Genomic DNA, 22,331 nt, shown 5'->3' on the forward strand with positions numbered 1-22,331 from the left:
GGAATGTCCATGTCATTCAGCCAATGAGAGAGTTAGGGAAGTATAGTGGGGGACTTCTGGAAAATCTTTTGCTTTCCTAGTAAAGAGTTAGCCATAACTGGAGCCTCCCCTTAGCCATTCTTCCTTCTTTGAATGTGTATGTGATGCCTGGAGCTGGGGCAGCCATCTTATGACCATGAGGTGGCAAGCACGAGGGGAAGGCCAAAAGAACTGCGGTGATACTGAGCCAGAGAGAACCAAGGCCAGAGGCTGCCTACTTTCAGACATCTTGTTATGTGAAAAAAGCAAACAACAAAAAAAACACGTACCTGTTTGTTTAAGCAATTTAAAATCAGTTTATCTGAACCTCATGGCCATTTAAAACTGATTAAATCCTTCCAGACTTTTTCTATGTGTATATTTACTTTGTAAAAATGTGAAATACGTACACTGCTTTGTAACCTGCTTTCTAGATGTACAATAAATAATGTGCATTATACAATATTAAAATAATGTACAATATTATAAGCATCTTTCCCTGCCATTTACTACTGTTCAACATTTTTCACTTTAATGACTTCAGAATATCCATTGTAGGCCTGTAACATAAGGCATTTAATCAATCCTTTATTATTGGACATTCAGGTAGTTTACAGGTTAGTTGTTTTTGTTTTTGAGGGGGATGTTTGCTGTTATAAACAATTCTATAGACCATCCTTGCAACTAACTTACAAACTTCTAAGTATATCCTTGTAATTACTTTCCTGATTATTTCCTTAATTTTCTAGAAATGCAGTGACTGGGTGAAAAGGTAATAAATAGCACACTCTCTTAATTAAAATGATACACTTGCCTTTGGTTCCATTTCTGCTACAGGGAGTAACCAATCATTCATTTATTCATTATCCATTCACTTAACAAGCCCCAGAGGCCTGTGCTAGTCACTAAGGAGCACTAAGATGTGAGTAAATTGTGGTTCCTGTCTTCAAAGCACTCATAATGGACTGGCAGAGACAGGCAGGACAACAGCCGTGACAAGATGGAGTAGGAGTAACATTTGTAGTAGGCAGCTTCTGACAAGCTTCCAAATGATCCCCACCTCCTGGTATTTATGACTGTGTAATTCCCTACATGTGAGTATGAGCTGGACCTAGTGAGTTGTTTCTAATGAATGGAATATGACCAAAGTGAGAGGATGTCACCTCTGTGATTAGGTTACAAAGGACTGTGACTGTCACTTAGCTGCCACTCTTTCTCTTGCCCTCTCATCTGCTCGCTCTGATGAAGCCAGCTGCCATGCTTGCTTCACGGAGAGGTCTACATGGCAAGGAATGGAGGGAGGCCTCCGGCCAGCAGCTTTTGAGGAATTGAGGCCTCAGTCCAACAGTCTATGAGGAACTGAATCCTGCCAACAATCATGTGAGCTGGGAAGCTGATCTCTTCCAGCTGAGTCTTAAGACAAACCATGCCCGGATGCCTGATCCACAGAAATGGTGAGATAATGCCTATGGTTCTAAGCCATTACATTTTGGAGAAATGTGTTATGCAGCATTAGATAACTAATGCACAGGTGGAGTGGTCCATATAAGCACAGTGTGTGACAGACGACAGGTGCACACGTGAAGGTGAGGCACTGAACCACTGTGGCGGGGAAGGGCTGCATCTGGTAAGATGTCTGAGAGGAGAGCAGGCTGGCATTGCGTTTTGCAGGCTAAAAAGGCATTAGTTAGGGGAAGAAGGCGTTGCCAGGCAGAGTTTGCAGAACAATCAAGCTTTGTGACCGTTTCTCAGATCTGTTACCAGCTCACTTGTCACACCATCGATTGGAAGTAAATTTACTTGATCAGAGGTGAAATCAACAGAGCTTCAGGGTCCCTCACCAGCATATACCATTCAAAGCCCAAGAAGGGCCCTAGCAATTTTGTGGTAATAATTTTGCATTCTTTTTCTTACAGAAATCCCCCGACTTCAGGTCCTGCCTCAGTGGACCCGCCAAGACCCTTCCACTGTCACCCACCACTCACCCCTCCCAATCTACAACATTGACCTACCACTGTATGTATTTTATTTTGTTTGGCTTCATCTCTTTGGAAACTGTTTCTCAGAAGCCCAGGCTTCCCCTCCTGCCTTCACTTCCTTAACCTAAACAATCTAGGTTCTGTAGACTTTCCTCACAGGCCCTTTTCTCTAACTCTTTAATCATCTTTACTGCTGTTTTTGAAATGTCTCAGAGTTTTCCCTTAGGTAGTAGTGCCCAGAACGTATGTGCTTTTCTAAGCAGCAAGTCTGGCTCCTGACCAGATGGCATCTGAGCAGGGCCACTTTGCGGCTGGCTGAGTCCCAGGAACCGCCTCTCTTTCCTGTGTTGCCCCACCCCCAACTGCAGAATGACTAAGGTTCAGAGAAGCAAAAGGAGTGACTAGGGAAAAGGTAGAAAATGCAATAGGAGAGGGGAAGCCTTGCTTCCTTAAGGGTGGGACCTCTCTTTTAGGATGCTGATGGTAGTACTTCAAGACAGTGATGGTCTGCTAGAGGGAAGGAAACTGACATTACCCTTGTCTACTCTGTGCCAGGCACATGGGCTTTCCAGTTGCTATCTCGTGGATTCCTCACTACATCCCTACAGGTTAAGAGCCAGACTCTCCATGTTATAGCTGAGGAAATTAAGGTTCAGAGTTGAGAAGTAGTGTGCACGCCTCACAGCCAGCAAGACCAGGGTCAGGCCCAGCTGACTTGAGGCCCAGGCTCCAGCCCCACCTGGTGACCTCTCCATCCTTTATTGGTGCTCCCAGGGGCATAATCACCTACATTCAAGTTCTAGATGAAAACTGGTGGGCATTGCAGCAAAACTTTACCTGGAAATAAGTTTTATAAATGAAAACGTCAGGCAAGCTAAATTCTTGTTTCTGGAAGATCTATCTAAATGAAGAAGACCCACCAGTGAACTGGGAACCCTCCCAGGGTTTGGATTCACTTCTAGAGAGAGAAAAAAAAAATGACAAGGGAAGGCAGGAGATCTAGACCCCAAAGTACAAAATCGGTGTTGAAAGGCTGGACAGACTACAGTGTGGGGATAACAGTGAAAGTAAGAAAATAACAACTGTTGTTTATCAAGTGCTTACACAGTGCCATGCACTGTGCTGGATGCTTTCTATAGGTTAGTGCGCCTTATCCTCACAACAAGCCTGCTATAAAGATAGGGTTATCATTCCTAATTTTAGGTTGGGAGCCTGAAGATGAAGAAACTTACACACGGGCAGGCAGTGGTGATGCAGGGACTTGAACCTAGGTGTATCTGGCTCCAAAAGCCATGCTTATATCCACTAGGCTTTACTAGGTCAAGGCGAATGGGAGCGGGAGAAATCTACTTTCTGTCGATGAAGTTAACACGGCGAAGTGGGGGTTAGCAGGTGCCATAACTTGGGAGTGTGTGGCACAGAAGAGGCTAGGGCTCCCCCGGACCCAGTTCTTGCGGGTAGCAGAGGTGACTCAGGAGACCCTTGAGAGCCAGGAACTGGGTGCTGTGGAAGGTGTCTGCAAAGGAGGCTCTTGGGTCCAGAGTGGGTGGAGAGAATCAGAGTCTCTCAATATCTATTGACCGCTCCCTGGATTGGCTCAGGAACTTGAAGGGGAGGGGCTTAGGCCTCTGGGATGCTGATCTGAGGCTGGACCAGGAAGCTGGAGCTCGCTCGCCCTCCTGGTTACGGCCCCAGTGCTGTAGTCACACGTCTGAGTTTGGATCCTGCCCCTCCTCCTTCTAGGTCTACGACTTAGAGATTTAACAATCTTGAGCCCCAGGTTTCTGTAAAGTGCAGATAATCAGAGTATATATAGCCAAATAATAGATAATAAATTTGCCGTTGGGAGAATTCAGTGAGGTGACGGATATGAAGGACTAACTCAGCGCCTAGGGCGGTGGGCGCTTGGTAAACGGCAGCCATATTATCGCGAGATTCCATCCTCTGCTGAGGCGGTGAAGCTTTTTCTGCTTTCAGCTTGCTTTCACTCCCATTGCCTACTTTGGTAGTAAAGTGAGACTGCATTCCAGGGAGGGAGTAAATTTAATATGTCTCTCACCTTTCACTTGTTCAAACTCTGAATTTTTAAATTGTTTTTATGGTTCACAGCTCACTTCACAATTGTAATTTGTCTCCGGCCTGGAAGATTTTAACCCTCATATAAAAGCAAATAGATTTTTCATGCTAGGAATTTTCTCTGTAGGCGTTCTTTCTTCTGTAGGTGTTTTTTTGTTTTTGTTTGCTTTTTGTTTGTTTGTTTTTTGTAAACAAAACATTGGATTGGTGTTAAAATGGTTCACTGGTCAAAATCAGTGACCAATTCTGGTTTTCAGGACAACAACAATATTTTATTGGAAAGAGTGGGTTAGCTCACTGAGGCAAAAGCTAAATGGCAAGCCTCAGAAAAAGCACACAGGGTAGCTCTAGGGAGTTGGGAAGCAGGAAGTGATGAGCAGTAGCTCCAGGCACTATCAGGTGTGCCTTGTGTTAATCTACCCAAGGTTAAATTCTTACAAGGGAGGGTTTGATTGACCTGACATGGGTTGTGCACCTACCCCCTTGGTTCAGGGAAGGAGAGGACACCTAGACTGAAATTTAGGATAAGCGGGCGTACACTGGGGGAGGGTAATGCCCAGAAGGTAAATGGAAGTGCTGTTACAGGAAGAGGGGTATGTGTGCTGGGTGAGCACACACAGCAAGTGTTCCCTACAAATACTGTTCTCCCTGTGATGAAATATCAAGATTCTGGATTTTTCTAGTATTCTCAAATATGCAGGATAGTTGAAAGAATACAACAATGAGCACATATCTACCCTTCCTCTAAATTCAACAACTGCTAACGTTTTGCTACATTTGCTTTATTTTTAAAAACTTTTATTTATTTATTTTTGGCTGCATTGGGTCTTCGTTGCTGCTTGCAGGCTTTCTCTAGCTGTGGAGAGTGGGGGCTACTCTTCATTGTGGTGCGCGGGCTTCTCATTGTGGTGGCTTCTCTTGTTGCGGAGCACGGGCTCTAGGCGCGCTGGCTTCAGTAGTTGTGGCGCACAGGCTTAGTTGCTCTGCGGCATGTGGGATCTTCCCGGACCAGGGATCGAACCCGTGTACCCTGCATTGGCAGGCAGATTCTTAACCACTGCGCTACCAGGAAAGTCCTGCTACATTTGCTTTAATTTCTCTCTGCATTTTAAAAATTTTGTGAACTATTTGAAAGCCATAGACATCATGGCCCTTTAGCCTTTAAATAGTGAATACTTCATGTATCTCCGGAGGATAACAACACTTGCCTACATAAATGCAATACTATTACCACACCTAAGAAAGTTAATACGTATTCTATAATATCTTCTAATTGCAAGTTCATGTTCAAATTTCCTCAATTGATACAAGAATATATTTTATAGATTTTTTTCAGATCAGGATTGAATTAAAGTTCACTCATTGCACTTGGTTTTAGGGTCTCTCTATTCTCTCTTTTTTTTTTTTTTTTTTAATTTTCAGCTAACATTGATTTTGTGTTTCCTTTCAGTGTATTTACTAAGCCTAAGCAGAGACATCTTTTTTTTTTTTTAATTTTTTTTTTTTTTTAGAAATTTCATGTAATGTCTGAAACATTTATATTAACATATTTCCATACATATTTCCATACAAATACAAATATAAGATTTTTAGAAATTTCATGTAATGTCTGAAACATTTATATTAACATATTTCCATACAAATAACCCAATGAAAGTTTAGTATTAGTTGTTTTGTTTGTTTTTTTATACTGCAGGTTCTTATTAGGCATCCATTTTATACACATCAGTGTATATATGTCAATCCCAATCGCCCAATTCAGCACACCACCACACCCCCCACCACTTTTTCCCCTTGGTGTCCATATGTTTGTTCTCTACATCTGTGTCTCAATTTCTGCCCTGCAAACTGGTTCATCTGTACCATTTTTTCAGATTCCACATATATGCATTAACATAAAATATTTGTTTTTCTTTTTCTGACTTACTTCACTCTGTATGACAGTCTCTAGGTCCATCAACGTCTCTACAAATGACCCAATTTCGTTCCTTTTTATGGCTGAGTAATATTCCACTGTATATATGTACCACAACTTCTTTATCCATTCATCTGTCAATGGGCATTTAGGTTGCGTCCATGACCTGGCTAATGTAAATAGTGCTGCAATGAACACTGCGGTGTATGTGTCTTTTTGAATTATGGTTTTCTCTGGGTATATGCCCAGTAGTGGGATTGATGGGTCATATGGTAATTCTATTTTTAGTTTTTGAAGGAACCTCCATACTGTTCTCCATAGTGGCTGTATCAATTTACATTCCCACCAACAGTGCAAGAGGGTTCTCTTTTCTACACACCCTGTCCAGCATTTGTCGTTTGTAGATTTTCTGATGATGCCCATTCTAACTGGTGTGAGGTGATACCTCATTGTAGTTTTGATTTGCTTTTCTCTAATACTTAGTGACGTTGAGCAGCTTTCATGTGCTTCTTGGCCATCTGTATGTCTTCTTTGGAGAAATGTCTATTTAGGTCTTCTGCCCATTTTTGCATTGGGTTGTTTGTTTTTTTAATATTGATCTGCATGAGCTGTTTATATATTTTGGAGATTAATCCTTTGTCCTTTGATTCATTTGCAAATATTTTCTCCCATTCTGAGGGTTGTCTTTTCGTCTTGTTAGTAGTTTCCTTTGCTGTGCAAAAGCTTTTAAGTTTCATTAGGTCCCATTTGTTTATTTTTGTTTTTATTTCCATTACTCTAGGAGGTGGATCAAAAAAGATCTTGCTGTGATTTATGTCAAAGAGTGTTCTTCCTGTGTTTTCCTCTAAGAATTTTATAGTGTCCGGTCTTATATTTAGGTCTCTAATCCATTTTGAGTTTATTTTTGTGTATGGTGTTAGGGAGTGTTCTAATTTCATTCTTTTACATGTAGCTGTCCAGTTTTCCCAGCACCACTTATTGCAGAGACTGTCTTGTCTCCATTGTATATCCTTGCCTCTTTGCCATAGATTAGTTGACCATAGGTGTGTGATTTATCTCTGGGCTTTCTATCCTGTTCCATTGATCTATATTTCTGTTTTTGTGCCAGTACCACATTGTCTTGATTACTGTAGCTTTGTAGTATAGTCTGAAGTCAGGGAGTCTGATTCCTCCAGCTCTGTTTTTTTCACTGAAGGCTGCTTTGGCTGTTCGGGGTCTTTTGTGTCTCCATACAGATTTTAAGATTTTTTGTTCTAGTTCTGTAAAAAATGCCATTGGTAATTTGATAGGGATTGCATTGAATCTGTAGATTGCTTTGGGTAGTATAGTCATTTTCACAATATTGATTCTTCCAATCCAAGAACATGGTATATTTCTCCATCTGTGTGTATCATCTTTAATTTCTTTCATCAGTGTCTTGTAGTTTTCTGCATACAGGTCTTTTGTCTCCCTAGGTAGGTTTATTCCTAGGTATTTTATTCTTTTTGCTGCAGTGGTAAATGGGAGTGTTTCCTTAATTTCTCTTTCAGATTTTTCATCATTAGTGTATAGGAATGCAAGAGATTTCTGTGCATTAATTTTGTATCTTGCAACTTTACCAAATTCATTGATGAGTTCTAGTACTTTTCTGGCGGCATCTTTAGGATTCTCTATGTATAGTATCATGTCATCTACAAACAGTGACAGTTTTACTACTTCTTTTCCAGTTTGGATTCCTTTTATTTCTTTTTCTTCTCTGATTGCCGTGGCTAGGACTTCCAAAACTATGTTGAATAATAGTGGTGAGAGTGGACATCATTGTCTTGTTCCTGATTTTAGAGGAAATGCTTTCAGTTTTTCACCATTGTGAATGATGTTTGCTGTGGGTTTGTCGTATATGGCCTTTATTATGTTGAGGTAGGTTCCCTCTATGCCCACTTTCTGGAGAGTTTTTATCATTAATGGGTGTTGAATTTTGTCAAAAGATTTTTCTGTATCTATTGAGATGATCATATGGTTTTTATTCTTCAATCTGTTAATGTGGTGTATCACATTGATTGATTTGTGTATATTGAAGAATGCTTGCATCCCTGGAACAAATCCCACTTGGTCATGGTGTACGATCCTTTTAATGTGTTGTTGGTCTCTGTTTGCTAGTATTTTCTTGAGGATTTTTGCCTCTATATTCATCAGTGATATTGGTCTGTAACTTTCTTTTTTTTGTAGTATCTTTGTCTGGTTTTGGTATCAGGGTGATGGTGGCCTCATAGAATGAGTTTGGGAGTGTTCCTTCCTCTGCAATTTTTTGGAAGAGTTTGAGAAGGATAGGTGTTAGCTCTTCTCTAAATGTTTGATAGAATTCACCTGTAAAGCCATCTGGTCCTGTACTTTTCTTTGTTGGAAGATTTTTAATCACAGTTTCAATTTCATTACTTGTGATTGGGCTGTTCATATTTTCTATTTCTTTCTGGTTCAGTCTTGGAAGGTATACCTTTCTAAGAATTTGTCCATTTCTTCCAGGTTGTCCATTTTATTGGCATAGAGTTGCTTGTAGTAGTCTCTTAGAATGCTTTGTATTTCTGCGGTGTCTGTTGTAACTTCTCCTTTTTCATTTCCAATTTTATTGATTTGAGTCCTCTCCCTCTTTTTCTTGATGAGTCTGGCTAATGGTTTATCAATTTTATCTTCTCAAAGAACCAGCCTTTAGTTTTATTGATCTTTGCTATTGTTTTCTTTGTTTCTATTTCATTTATTTCTGCTCTGATCTTTATAATTTCTTTCCTTCTACTAACTTTGAGTTTTGTTTGTTCTTCTTTCTCTACTTCCTATAGGTGTAAGGTTAGCTTGTTTATTTGAGATGTTTGTTGTTTCTTGAGGTAGGATTGTATTGCTATAAACTTCCCTCTTAGAACTGCTTTTGCTGCATCCCATTGGTTTTGGATCATTGTGTTTTCATTGTCATTTGTCTCTAGATATTTTTTTATTTCCTCTTTGATTTCTTCAGTGATCTCTTGGTTATTTAGTAACGTATCATTTAGCCTCCATGTGTTTGTGTTTTTTACGTTTTTTTCCCTGTAATTGATTTCTAATCTCATAGTGTTATGGTCAGAAAAGATTCTTGATATGATTTCAATTTTTTAAAATTTACTGTGGCTTGATTTGTGACCCAGGATGTGATCTATCCTGGAGAATGTTCTGTGCGCACTTGAGAAGAAAGTGTAATCTGCTGGTTTTGGATGGAATGTCCTATAAATGTCAATTAAATCTACCTGGTCTATTGTGTCATTTAAAGCTTCTGTTTCCTTATTAATTTTCATTTTGGATGATCTGTCCATTGGTGTAAGTGAGGTGTTAACGTTCCCCACTATTATTGTGTTACTGTCGATTTCCTCTTTTATAGCTGTTAGCAGTTGCTTTATGTATTGAGGTGCTCCGATGTTGGGTGCATATATATTTATAATTGTTATATCTTCTTCTTGGATTGATCCTTTGATCATTATGTAGTGTCCTTCCTTGTGTCTTGTAACATTCTTTTTTTTTTTAATTAATTTATTTATTTTTATATTTATTTTTGGCTGTGTTGGGTCTTCGTTTCTGTGCGAGGGCTTTCCCTAGTTGCGGCAAGCAGGGGCCACTCTTCATCGCGGTGCGCGGGCCTCTTCACTATCGCGGCCTCTCTTGTTGCGGAGCACAAGCTCCAGACGTGCAGGCTCAGTAGTTGTGGCTCACGGGCTTAGTTGCTCCGCGGCATGTGGGATTTTCCCAGACCAGGGCTCGAACCCGTGTCCCCTGCATTGGCAGGCAGATTCTCAACCACTGTGCCACCAGGGAAGCCCTAACATTCTTTATTTTAAAGTCTATTTTATGTGAATTGAGTATTGCTACTCCAGCTTTCTTTTGATTTCCATTTGCATGGAATATCTTTTTCTATCCCCTCACTTTCAGTCTGTATGTGTCCCTAGGTCTGAAGTGGGTCTCTTGTGGACAGCGTATATATGGGTCTTGTTTTTGTATCCATTCAGCAAGCCTGTGTCTTTTGGTTGGAGCATTTAATCCATTCACATTTAAGATAATTATCGATATGTATGTTCCTAGTACCATTTTCTTAATTGTTTTGGGTTTGTTTTTGTAGGTCCTTTTCTTCTCTTGTGTTTCCCACTTAGAGAAGTTCCTTTAGCATTTGTTGTAGAGCTGGTTTGGTGGTGCTGCATTCTCTTAGCTTTTGCTTGTCTGTAAAGCTTTTGATTTCTCCATCGAATCTGAATGAGATCCTTGCTGGGTAGAGTAATCTTGGTTGTAGGTTCTTCCCTTTCATCACTTTAATATGTCATGCCACTCCCTTCTGGCTTGTAGAGTTTCCTCTGAGAAATCAGCTGTTAACCTTATGGGAGTTCCCTTGCATGTTATTTGTCATTTTTCCCTTATTGCTTTCAATAATTTTTCTTTGTCTTTAATTTTGTCAATTTGATTACTATGTGTCTCGGCGTGTTTCTCCTTGGGTTTATCCTGCGTAGGACTCTCTGTGCTTCCTGGACTTGGGTGGCTATTTCCTTTCCCATGTTAGGGAAGTTTTCAACTATAATCTCTTCAAATATTTTCTCTGGTCCTTTCTCCCTCTCTTCTCCTTCTGGGACCCCTATAATGCAAATGTTGTTGCATTTAATGTTGTCCCAGGGGTCTCTTAGGCTGTCTTCATTTCTTTTCATTCTTTTTTCTTTATTCTGTTCCATAGCAGTGAATTCCACCATTCTGTCTTCCAGGTCACTTATTCGTTCTTCTGCCTCAATTATTCTGCTATTGATTCCTTCTAGTGTATTTTTCATTTCAATTATTGTATTGTTCATCTCTGTTTGTTTGTTCTTTAATTCTTCTAGGTCTTTGTTAAACATTTCTTGCATCTTCTCGATCTTTGCCTCCATTCTTTTCCCGAGGTCCTGGATCATCTTCACTATCATTATTCTGAATTCTTTTTCTGTAAGGTTGCCTATCTCCACTTCATTTAGTTGTTTTTCTGGGGTTTTATCTTGTTCCTTCATCTTGTACATAGCCCTCTGCCTTTTCATCTTGTCTGTCTTTCTGTGAATGTGGTTTTTGTTCCACAGGCTGCAGGATTGTAGTTCTTCCTTCTGCTGTCTTTCCTCTGGTGGTTGAGGCTATCTCAGAGGCTTATGCAGGTTTCCTGATGGGAGGGACTGGTGGTGGGTAGAGCTGACCGTTGCTCTGGTGGGCAGAGCTCAGTAAAACTTAATCTGCTTGTCTGCTGATGGGTGGGGCTGGGTTCCCTCCCTGTTGGTTGTTTGGCCTGAGGCGACCCAACACTGGAGCCAACCTGGGCTCTCTGTGGGGCTCATGTCAGACTCTGGGAGGGCTCACGCCAAGAAGTACTTCCCAGAAGTTCTGCTGCCAGTGTCCTTGTCCTCACGGTGAGACACAGCCACCCCCCGCCTCTGCAGGAAACCCTCCAACACTAGCAGATAGGTCTGGTTCAGTCTTCTATGGGGTCACTGCTCCTTCCTCTGGGTCCTGATGCACACACTACTTTGTGTGTGCTCTCCAAGAGTGGAGTCTCTGTTACCCCCGGTCCTGTCGATGTTCTGCGATCAAATCCTGCTAGCCTTCAAAGTCTGATTCTCTAGGAATTCCTCCTCCCGTTGCCAGACCCCCAGGTTGGGAATCTGACGTGGGGCTCAGAACCTTCACTCCAGTGGGTAGACTTCTGTGGTATAAGTGTTCTCCAGTTATGAGTCACCCACCCAGCAGTTATGGGATTTGATTTTATTGCTATTGCGCCCCTCCTACTGTCTCATTGTGGCTTCTCCTTTATCTTTGGATGTGGGGTATCTTTTTTGGTGAGTTCCAGCGTCTTCCTGTTGATGATTGTTCAGCAGTTAGTTGTGATTCTGGTGCTCTCGCAAGAGGGAGTAACAGCACGTCCTTCTACTCTGCAATCTCAAGCCAAATCCCATTGCAGTCTGTCTATTTATTTATTTATGGCTGTGTTCGGTCTTCATTACTGTGCACGGGCTTTCTCTAGTTGCGGTAAGCGGGGGCTACTCTTTGTTGTGGTCGCGGGCTTCTCATTGTCGTGGCTTCTCTTGTTGTGGAGCACGGGCTCTAGGAGCAAGGCTTCAGTAGTGTGGCACGTGGGCTCAGTAGTTGTGGCTTGTGGGCTCTAGAGCACAGGCTCAGTAGTTGTGGTACACCGGCTTAGTTGCTCCACGGCATGTGGGAATCTTCCCGGACCAGGGCTCGAACCCGTGTTTTAGTACACCTCACCAGACAGGATTAAAATTATAACCCTGGAAATCTACATGAGATATAAATGGAACATTTTCTGCATCCTTGCCACAGGCAGCTTTGTATTCATTAATATCACACTTGAAGTGTATTCTGGTTATCTATTGCTATGTAACAAACTATTCCAAAACTCAGTGGTTTAAAACAGTCACTGTATAATATCTCACAAGTTTTGAGTCAGGAATTTGGGCAGGCCTGATTTGGATGATTCCTTTCTTCCATCTGGAATCAATCAGAGTTCGTTGGTAATGTTCTAACTGGCAGCTAGGCTGATCTGGAGGGTCCAACACAGCCTTACTCACATGCTTGGCACTTGATGGGAATGCCCGAAAGGCTGGGTTTAGCTGTGTAGTCTCAGAGCCTCTCCATGTGGTCTGTCCATCAGGGTAGTTGAACTTTTTACATGGCAGAGACAGGTCCTGGAAGCTGCCATTCTTTTAAGGCCAGCCTGGAAACTGACACAGCATCACTTCCATCCACTGGTCAAAACAATCATAAAGCTCATCTAGATTCAAGGAAGGCAACGTAGACCCCGGACATTGTCAGAGTAACTTGGACCTCTTGCCACTATTGTTATCTTTCTGATGTTCACCCAAATAGCTCCTGAGGAAACATTCATTTTGATGTGTATCTACCCGTTTATTTAGCAACTACTTTGTAATATTTTAGGTTCTGAGGACACAGCAGAAAACAAATCAGACAAAAACCTCTGCCTGCATGGAGCTCACATTCCAGTCAATCCATAGTCAGAAATCTAGTGAGTTGACTAGGTTCATTTGGGGTTAAACATCTATTCCCACTTCCTTCTAGTGAGCCTTCTTATATTGCAGAAGTGGGAAGGTTAAAGATGGCATTTCTCAGGCTCCCTTACAGCTAGGATTCTGGATGAAAGCTAGGTATTGCCAATTAGATGCACTTGGGTAAGATTTACAAGGTGGAAATGAGGAAGAGACCATTTTCCTGCATTTTGGCCATTCCTACTGGCCAATAGGGTCATCACTGGAGACATGGGGTTTTCCTGCAGCAGTCTTTCCATTTCCAGTCTCCAGCTCCATGAGTTGGGAAGGCAGTTGTAGCAACAGTGGCCTCCGAAGGAGAGCTACCCAGTCCTAGCTTTCTGACCCCTGAATCTTAATTGTAGAGAAGTATGACTATGTTCTTGAAATTAGTCATTCTTGAGTTGACCTCTGATTCTCTCTCCTCCAGATTTTCAATGATTTACAATGATTTTGTAAGCATTCAATTTCCTGAAATTAATTGCTTTCTGCTTTAAACACCTAGAAAGATTTCTGTTGCCTGTGCTGAAAACTGACTGAGAAGGTATGATATTAAAATTAAAATACTCAGTTCCCACTATCTCTGCCTTCTAGGTAGACCCTCTATATTTACCTGATGACTACATTAGAATCCCTCACATGGAAATCTGAGCATCTGATGTTCTTGCCTTTAACTCCTCCCAGACAGCTCTGCAGCTTTCCAGGCACAGGGTGAACCTGACCAGGTCCCTGGTAGAGAGAAAGCCAAGTGTTAGACCAGAGAGCAAGTCCCGGGAATCACGTGAAGTTTGGGAAGTGCAATCGCAGCAGCCAAGGGACCCAAGGTACCATCTCAGCATTAGCTCTTGAGAGATAGGACAGCCTAGTTCCTCCACTGCTCCATGGCAGTGTGCTTTAAAGCTCTGAAATGGGAATAAGAATACTAGTCCTAATTCACAGAGCTTTGTAAACTATACAGTACTACACAAATATAAGAGGCTACGTAGTATCTGGACTGGTTGTTCTTAAAGTATGGAGGTCTCTGAGCCACTATCAGGGAGTAAGTGAAATTAAAAATAATATTAATGCAGCATTTTTTTTTTTTTACCCTTATTCTCTCAAAAAGTGTGGTGTTTTCCAGAGACTCTGTGATGCCATCCTTGCTCTGATGGCTAACTGAAATACGTGCTGGTGTATTCTTTATTTTTTTAATTTCTGTTTTAATTTCTAAAAGAGAAAATATTAATAGTTATAACCCATATAAACAAAAGTTCTTTGGGGGTTCTAAATAATTTTTAGGAGTGTTAAGGGATCCTGAAATAAAAACATTTGAGAACCGCTCACTTAGGCCCTTGTGTATACCCATTCTCGTACTATCTGTAATGGCCCCCACTCTAACCATTTCTGGTTGCCTGATTCCCACTCATAACCCTGCCATGTCCAGCACTCTTCTACTAGGATGCCTTTCTATTTTGATTAACATACTTGAGACGGTATCTTCTCGCACAGATGTCTAGTAGCATTTGTCTTGGCACAGCCTTGGGACGCCATTTAACTGTGACTTGTCTTCACGGGCAACACTAAACCCATAGCCCAGCCCCTTGCTTTACTGGTGCTGGGTTATCCTTTCTGGCTGGACTCATCTGGGATACCTGGTTTCTGCCCCTGCTTTCACCCTATTTAATATTAATCTCACCCACTTTGGCCCCCTGTTCCTACTTGTTGTTCCCCTCCTGTTCAAGTGGCCACCTGCTGTGGGGATCATTGCCAGCTGCCCACAACTAAACTGAGCCATCCCCACCCCTTAGCCCTGTCCAGTTGGATAGCTTGAGCTGGGTCAAACTGAAGCCTCTTGGAAGTTTCCTGCCAACCCACAAAATGGATTAATATTTGCTTTTAATTATGGCTATAACTTCCACCAAGAATGTTGTTATCTGTGTATTTGTACTCTGTAATTAGATTTAAAATAAAAACATAAACTGTTAGCACTGAATATATCTTGTGGGTAGGATTAAAGAGACTTAATTTCTATGTTGTATGTATCTGTAAAGTTTGCTTTTTTTTTTTTTTACTGTAGTGAGAATATATAGAGGTTAAGAACAAGGGCTCTGGAAAGAGATTGTGTCTGATCTCCCAGAACTCCCTGGCTATCCCACCGTTGTGTGACACTGGGCAGGTCAAGTACTTTCTCAGTGCCTCATTTTTCTCACCTTTAAAATGGAGATTTTAAAAACCGCTTATCGAAGAAGGAGGAGGAGGGGGAGAGGGAAGGAGAGAAGAAGAAAGCCCTTATAGGGTTGTATGAGCATTAAATATATGTAAAGTGCTTAGAATTATGTCAGATATCTATCTATATAAGTGATTAAAAATCAAAATAGAATGGAGAAATAGAAGGAATATTATGAAGCTTTCATGAGTTTAGAGATACAGAAAAACATTATAATAAACCATAAAGGTCTGATCTTTATCAGGAAACTTGAGAAGATGAGAAGCTATTAATCCAAGTGCTTTAGAGAATGCCAACACCGGATTATCCATCCTCCTTTGTTTTGAGAGATAAGGAAGAGGGCTAGTGAATTTTTACATAGGAGTTACCGTAAAATTTAAGACAGATCCAAATGACTTCCAAATCATGTCATTATAAAAAGACTAAGTCTTTTAATTAAAAAGACAAAGAGCTTTTCTATAATATTGGAATGTTTGCTTTAATAATTCCAGGAAGTATTTACTTGTAATCCTGAGGCTAATAATTCTTATTATAGAAAACTATATTTTTTTTAGAAAGCTACATTTTAAAAAGAATGTTTGTTGTAGAAAACAGTGGTTATTCATTTAAAGCTTTAAACTATTTTTGTTATAGAAGGTTAATTTTATTCCAGTTTGGTGATAAATTAACCCCCTATGACCTCACTGATCTAGATCTAATTAACTTGACAAGTATAAAAGTCTAGGCAGAGTCTCTTAAATTTGATAATGCATGTAAATACTTTCCTTCATGTGAAAAAGTTACCTTATAAAAGATTAAATATACAACTCTAACAGATTAACTTTAAAAAGCAATACAAAGAATGAAATTCTGATACATGCTACGACACGGATGAGCTTTGAAAACATTATGTCAACTGAAATAAGTCAAACACAAAGGACAAATACTGTATGATTCCACCTGATGAGGCGCCTAGAATAGGCAAATTCATAGAGACAGAAAGTAGAATAGAGGTTACCAAGGTTACCAGGAGCTGGGGGAAGGGAGAATGGGGACTTATTGTTTATCGGTACAGAGTTTCTGTTTGGGATGATGAAAAAGTTCTGGAAATAGATAGTGGTGATGGTGTACAACCTTGACAATATACTTAATGCCACTGAATTCTTCACTTAAAAACAGTTAAGATGGCAACTTTTATGTTATGAATATTTTACCACAATAAAAAAATACTATACAAAAAAAAAGCAATTCAAAGGAAACAATGTAATATTTTCTAAAAGACAACTAACCTGGATTAAAACGTCAATGACATGAAAAATCCAAAAATGTAGAGGAATTGCTCTAGATTTAAAGAAAATAGAGGGAATTCCCTGGAGGTCCAGTGGTTAGGACTTGGCCCTTTTACTGCCGTGGGCCCAGGTTAAATCCCTGGTCGGGGAATTAAGATTCCACAAGCCACGCGGTGTGGCCAAAAAATAAATAAATAAAAGAGAATAGGGCTTCTTTGGTGGCGCAGTGGTTGAGAATCTGCCTGCCAATGCAGGGGACACGGGTTCGAGCCCTGGTCTGGGAAGATCCCACATGCCACGGAGCAACTAGGCCCGTGAGCCACAATTACTGAGCCTGCGTGTCTGGAGCCTGTGCTCCGCAGCAAGAGAGGCCGCGATAGTGAGAGGCCCACGCACCACGATGAAGAGTGGCCCCCACTTGCCGCAACAAGAGAAAGCCCTCGCACAGAAACAAAGACCCAACACGGCCAAAAATAAATAAATAAAAATTAAAAAAAAAAAAGAGATAGCCTCAACCACCAGAGGGCAGACAGCAGAAGCAAGAAAAACTACAATCCTGCAGCCTGTGGACCAAAAACCACAGTTACAGAAAGATAGAGAAGATGAAAAGGCAGAGGGCTATGTACCAGATGAAGGAACAAGAAAAAACCCCAGAAAAACAACTAAATGAAGTGGAGATAGGCAACCTTACAGAAAAAGTATTCAGAATAATGATAGTGAAGATGATCCAGGACCTCGGAATAAGAATGGAGGCAAAGATCGAGAAGATGCAAGAAATGATTAACAAAGACCTAGAAGAATTAAAGAACAAACAAACAGAGATGACCAATACAATAACTGAAATGAAAACTACACTAGAAGGAATCAATAGCAGAATAACTGAGGCAGAAGAACGGATAAGTGACCTGGAAGACAGAATGGTGGAATTCACTACTGCGGAACAGACTAAAGAAAAAAGAATGAAAAGAAATGAAGACAGCCTAAGAGACCTCTGGGACAACATTAAATGCAACAACATTCGCATTATAGGGGTCCCAGAAGGAGAAGAGAGAGAGAAAGGACCAGAGAAAATATTTGAAGAGATTATAGTCGAAAACTTCCCTAACATGTGAAAGGAAATAGCCACCCAAGTCCAGGAAGCACAGAGAGTCCCATACAGAATAAACCCAAGGAGAAACACGCCGAGACACATAGTAATCAAAGTGGCAAAAATTAAAGACAAAGAAAAATTATTGAAAGCAGCAAGGGAAAAACGACAAATAACATACAAGGGAACTCCCATAAGGTTAACAGCTGATTTCTCAGAGAAAACTCTACAAGCCAGAAGGGAGTGGCATGACATATTAAAGTGATGAAAGGGAAGAACCTACAACCAAGATTACTCTACCCGGCAAGGATCTCATTTAGATTTGATGGAGAAATCAAAAGCTTTACAGACAAGCAAAAGCTAAGAGAATTCAGCACCACCAAACCAGCTCTACAACAAATGCTAAAGGAACTTCTCTCAGTGGGAAACACAAGAGAAGAAAAGGACCTACAAAAACAAACCCAAAACAATTAAGAAAATGGTCATAGGAACATACATATCGATAATTACCTTAAACGTGAATGGATTAAATGCCCCAACCAAAAGACATAGACTGGCTGAATGGATACAAAAACAAGACCCATATATATGCTGTCTACAAGAGACCCACTTTAGACCTAGGGACACATACAGACTGAAAGTGAGGGGATGGAAAAAGATATTCCATGCAAATGGAAATCAAAAGAAAGCTGGAGTAGCTATACTCATATCAGATAAAATAGACTTTAAAATAAAGAATGTTACAAGACACAAGGAAGGACACTACATAATGATCAAAGGATCAATCCAAGAAGAAGATATAACAATTATAAATATATATGCACCCAACATCGGAGCACCTCAATACATAAAGCAACTGCTAACAGCTATAAAAGAGGAAATCGACAGTAACACAATAATAGTGGGGAACGTTAACACCTCACTTACACCAATGGACAGATCATCCAAAATGAAAATTAATAAGGAAACAGAAGCTTTAAATGACACAATAGACCAGGTAGATTTAATTGACATTTATAGGACATTCCATCCAAAACCAGCAGATTACACTTTCTTCTCAAGTGCGCACAGAACATTCTCCAGGATAGATCACATCCTGGGTCACAAATCAAGCCACAGTAAATTTTAAAAAATTGAAATCATATCAAGAATCTTTTCTGACCATAACACTATGAGATTAGAAATCAATTACAGGGAAAAAAACGTAAAAAACACAAACACATGGAGGCTAAATGATACGTTACTAAATAACCAAGAGATCACTGAAGAAATCAAAGAGGAAATAAAAAAATATCTAGAGACAAATGACAATGAAAACACAATGATCCAAAACCAATGGGATGCAGCAAAAGCAGTTCTAAGAGGGAAGTTTATAGCAATACAATCCTACCTCAAGAAACAACAAACATCTCAAATAAACAAGCTAACCTTACACCTATAGGAAGTAGAGAAAGAAGAACAAACAAAACTCAAAGTTAGTAGAAGGAAAGAAATTATAAAGATCAGAGCAGAAATAAATGAAATAGAAACAAAGAAAACAATAGCAAAGATCAATAAAACTAAAGGCTGGTTCTTTGAGAAGATAAAATTGATAAACCATTAGCCAGACTCATCAAGAAAAAGAGGGAGAGGACTCAAATCAATAAAATTGGAAATGAAAAAGGAGAAGTTACAACAGACACCGCAGAAATACAAAGCATTCTAAGAGACTACTACAAGCAACTCTATGCCAATAAAATGGACAACCTGGAAGAAATGGACAAATTCTTAGAAAGGTATACCTTCCAAGACTGAACCAGAAAGAAATAGAAAATATGAACAGCCCAATCACAAGTAATGAAATTGAAACTGTGATTAAAAATCTTCCAACAAAGAAAAGTACAGGACCAGATGGCTTTACAGGTGAATTCTATCAAACATTTAGAGAAGAGCTAACACCTATCCTTCTCAAACTCTTCCAAAAAATTGCAGAGGAAGGAACACTCCCAAACTCATTCTATGAGGCCACCATCACCCTGATACCAAAACCAGACAAAGATACTACAAAAAAAAGAAAGTTACAGACCAATATCACTGATGAATATAGAGGCAAAAATCCTCAAGAAAATACTAGCAAACAGAGACCAACAACACATTAAAAGGATCGTACACCATGACCAAGTGGGATTTGTTCCAGGGATGCAAGCATTCTTCAATATACACAAATCAATCAATGTGATACACCACATTAACAGATTGAAGAATAAAAACCATATGATCATCTCAATAGATACAGAAAAATCTTTTGACAAAATTCAACACCCATTAATGATAAAAACTCTCCAGAAAGTGGGCATAGAGGGAACCTACCTCAACATAATAAAGGCCATATACGACAAACCCACAGCAAACATCATTCACAATGGTGAAAAACTGAAAGCATTTCCTCTAAAATCAGGAACAAGACAATGATGTCCACTCTCACCACTATTATTCAACATAGTTTTGGAAGTCCTAGCCACGGCAATCAGAGAAGAAAAAGAAATAAAAGGAATCCAAACTGGAAAAGAAGTAGTAAAACTGTCACTGTTTGTAGATGACATGATACTATACATAGAGAATCCTAAAGATGCTGCCAGAAAAGTACTAGAACTCATCAATGAATTTGGTAAAGTTGCAAGATACAAAATTAATGCACAGAAATCTCTTGCATTCCTATACACTAATGATGAAAAATCTGAAAGAGAAATTAAGGAAACACTCCCATTTACCACTGCAGCAAAAAGAATAAAATACCTAGGAATAAACCTACCTAGGGAGACAAAAGACCTGTATGCAGAAAACTACAAGACACTGATGAAAGAAATTAAAGATGATACACACAGATGGAGAAATATACCATGTTCTTGGATTGGAAGAATCAATATTGTGAAAATGACTATACTACCCAAAGCAATCTACAGATTCAATGCAATCCCTATCAAATTACCAATGGCATTTTTTACAGAACTAGAACAAAAAATCTTAAAATCTGTATGGAGACACAAAAGACCCCGAACAGCCAAAGCAGCCTTCAGTGAAAAAAACAGAGCTGGAGGAATCAGACTCCCTGACTTCAGACTATACTACAAAGCTACAGTAATCAAGACAATGTGGTACTGGCACAAAAACAGAAATATAGATCAATGGAACAGGATAGAAAGCCCAGAGATAAATCACACACCTATGGTCAACTAATCTATGGCAAAGAGGCAAGGATATACAATGGAGACAAGACAGTCTCTGCAATAAGTGGTGCTGGGAAAACTGGACAGCTACATGTAAAAGAATGAAATTAGAACACTCCCTAACACCATACACAAAAATAAACTCAAAATGGATTAGAGACCTAAATATAAGACCGGACACTATAAAATTCTTAGAGGAAAACACAGGAAGAACACTCTTTGACATAAATCACAGCAAGATCTTTTTTGATCCACCTCCTAGAGTAATGGAAATAAAAACAAAAATAAACAAATGGGACCTAATGAAACTTAAAAGCTTTTGCACAGCAAAGGAAACTACTAACAAGACGAAAAGACAACCCTCAGAATGGGAGAAAATATTTGCAAATGAATCAAAGGACAAAGGATTAATCTCCAAAATATATAAACAGCTCATGCAGATCAATATTAAAAAAACAAACAACCCAATGCAAAAATGGGCAGAAGACCTAAATAGACATTTCTCCAAAGAAGACATACAGATGGCCAAGAAGCACATGAAAGCTGCTCAACGTCACTAAGTATTAGAGAAAAGCAAATCAAAACTACAATGAGGTATCACCTCACACCAGTTAGAATGGGCATCATCAGAAAATCTACAAACGACAAATGCTGGACAGGGTGTGTAGAAAAGAGAACCCTCTTGCACTGTTGGTGGGAATGTAAATTGATACAGCCACTATGGAGAACAGTATGGAGGTTCCTTCAAAAACTAAAAATAGAATTACCATATGACCCATCAATCCCACTACTGGGCATATACCCAGAGAAAACCATAATTCAAAAAGACACATACACCGCAGTGTTCATTGCAGCACTATTTACATTAGCCAGGTCATGGACGCAACCTAAATGCCCATTGACAGATGAATGGATAAAGAAGTTGTGGTACATATATACAGTGGAATATTACTCAGCCATAAAAAGGAACGAAATTGGGTCATTTGTAGAGACGTTGATGGACCTAGAGACTGTCATACAGAGTGAAGTAAGTCAGAAAAAGAAAAACAAATATTTTATGTTAATGCATATATGTGGAATCTGAAAAAATGGTACAGATGAACCAGTTTGCAGGGCAGAAATTGAGACACAGATGTAGAGAACAAACATATGGACACCAAGGGGAAAAAGTGGTGGGGGGTGTGGTGGTGTGATGAATTGGGAGATTGGGATTGACATATATACACTGATATGTATAAAATGGATGACTAATAAGAACCTGCTGTATAAAAAAATAAATAAAATAAAATTCAAAAAAAAAGAAGACAGCAATGGTTATCTGCACATCTTGAAAATGTGAACTTATTCCACTCCCAAGGCTTCTTACTGGTGTAAATTTTGACAAAACTGTGAAAAAGACTATGATAATGTCCATGCAGGGCCGAGTAGGCATAAAGTGACCCACATCTTTATTATATCAATGACTAGATTGCTATAGATTTCTTTTTAAAAACTAATTAATTATTGTGGTAAAAACATATCATA

General features: G+C 39.8%; 1 protein-coding gene across 1 annotated transcript in view; it reads left to right on the forward strand.

Annotated features, from left to right (window-relative positions):
* Positions 1–1,239: 1,239 nt before the first annotated feature.
* EYA3 (EYA transcriptional coactivator and phosphatase 3) overlaps positions 1,240–22,331 on the forward strand; it is a 127,130-nt gene continuing 106,038 nt past the window's right edge. Inside the window, exons 1-2 of the mRNA XM_082347956.1 lie at positions 1,240–1,472; positions 1,935–2,034. The gene's annotated coding sequence lies outside the window, so the exon portion shown is untranslated. The remainder of the gene's footprint in view (positions 1,473–1,934; positions 2,035–22,331) is intronic.

Source organism: Balaenoptera borealis (assembly GCF_965194805.1).
Source record: "Balaenoptera borealis genome assembly, chromosome: 1".
Lineage (NCBI taxonomy): Eukaryota > Metazoa > Chordata > Mammalia > Artiodactyla > Balaenopteridae > Balaenoptera > Balaenoptera borealis.